Source organism: Myotis lucifugus, unplaced genomic scaffold, assembly GCF_000147115.1.
Source record: "Myotis lucifugus unplaced genomic scaffold, Myoluc2.0 scaffold_697, whole genome shotgun sequence".
Classification (NCBI taxonomy): Eukaryota; Metazoa; Chordata; class Mammalia; order Chiroptera; family Vespertilionidae; genus Myotis; species Myotis lucifugus.
Window position 1 is genome coordinate 294,109 of NW_005871745.1, and position 1,618 is coordinate 295,726.

General features: G+C 57.2%; 1 protein-coding gene across 1 annotated transcript in view; it reads left to right on the forward strand.

Moving 5' to 3' along the window:
- Window positions 1-466: 466 nt before the first annotated feature.
- Window positions 467-1,618, forward strand: part of LEMD2 (LEM domain containing 2) — a 9,892-nt gene continuing 8,740 nt past the window's right edge. The window contains exon 1 of the mRNA XM_023746574.1: window positions 467-543. The gene's annotated coding sequence lies outside the window, so the exon portion shown is untranslated. The remainder of the gene's footprint in view (window positions 544-1,618) is intronic.

Below are 1,618 nucleotides of genomic sequence, written 5' to 3' on the forward strand. Positions count from 1 at the left end.
AGGTGGCTTTTCTCCCCTATGATTTCAAAGGCTTCTAGGGATTTTACTTTTTGCAGCAGATACTCCACAAGACAGACAATCGATGGGCAGATTGTAGACACTTGAGTCTCCACCACGGGTGGGAGTGGCCCCAGGGGGAGAGGACGCAGCGTGGGTAGCTTTCCGGGACTACAGGGCTCATTTCCCACAGCCGCCTTGCCTCTGCTCCTCGGCCCCACTAGTGGCCATTACTCCATCGGCACCGGGGAAGGGCGGGGGCCTCCAGGATGGCAGCCCTTAGTGACTGTGCCTTCACTCTGCCCTGCACTCACTCAGCCCCACATGTATCGGCCCTGTCCCTGGGACCACCATTTGCAGAATTGGTTTTTAGTTTTTAAAAGTATGAGGTGTTGCTTACTGCTCAGTACTTGACAGCACGGCTGCCTCCTTGCCCACCGCCCTGCTGACCGCTTGTCCTGTCCTCTCAGTTCTGTCAGGCCAAGCAGAAGGCGGCCTTGCTGGAGCTGCTGCACGAACTCTACAACTTCCTGGCCATCCAAGCCGGTGAGTAGGGCTCCAGGCCCCGGATCCTCACGAGCCGCTCGCGGGCCCATGGCGGGGCGGCTGAGGCGTCCTGTGGTCTCGGCCCAGAAGACACTCAGAAACCAGTCCCTGCTTCCCCTCTGACATTTGTTTAAGCCTCGCATTTGGGCAAAACCATTTGGTTCTCACCTCCCTTCGAGGGTCTCAGGGCTCCTGGAACATGCACAGGCCTTTCTCTGGATAAGCCCCACCTCAGGCTTCGGGGCTCCCTGTTTCACTGGCGGGTGAGGGGACAGGCCCTGGGTCTCAGAGTCTGGGTGCTTGCACCTGGAGGCCTCCCTGCACCGGGTGGTTGGCCGGGGTAGGCGGAGAGGCCCGTGCAGGTGACGGGTCCATGGTGGGCTGAGCACACTCAGGCCGGTCCAGCTGCCAAGGCCCTGGTGTCACATCTGGTCCCGGTCGCCCTAGCTGGCTCAGGACCTTGGACAAGTCCCTTTTAGTCTCAGGTAGTCTCGGGGCCTCCATCTCCCTGTTACTGAGTGATTTTGGGTCTCTCTTTTCTATTTTTAAATGTGGTGCGGAAAGGGGGGGAGATAAATGAATTTAGAGATTAAGGAAGGGAGAGGGAGAGAGATAGAAATATTGACGAGAAAGAAACATGGATCAGCTGCTACCTGTACACCCCCTACTAGGGATCGAGGCCACAAACCAGGCATGTGGACTGACTGGGACTCAAACTGGGGGACTCTCAGTGCACGGGACAGCGCTCAGCCAGCTGAGCCACATCGGCCAGGGCTCTCTGCTCTTTATAACATGAAAGCCAAGTGCTGTCCTTCAGAAGAGCCCCTCTCCGCACCCTGGGAAAGACCCTGAACACTCATCCATCCAGGCTCCCCTGCTGTTTTATTTGGTAAACAGTCCTCAAGGCTAGAGATGTCGCCTGCATTGTGACCTTCCCACACCTGGCGTCTAGGGAGGCTCAGAATCACTTGCTGATGGCATAGGCCAGTGGTCGTAAGCATATATAAATGATCCCTGCACACAGACAATAGGGTGGTGAAGGTCTGGGGCTACGGGGGGTGGGGTGGAGGCAAAT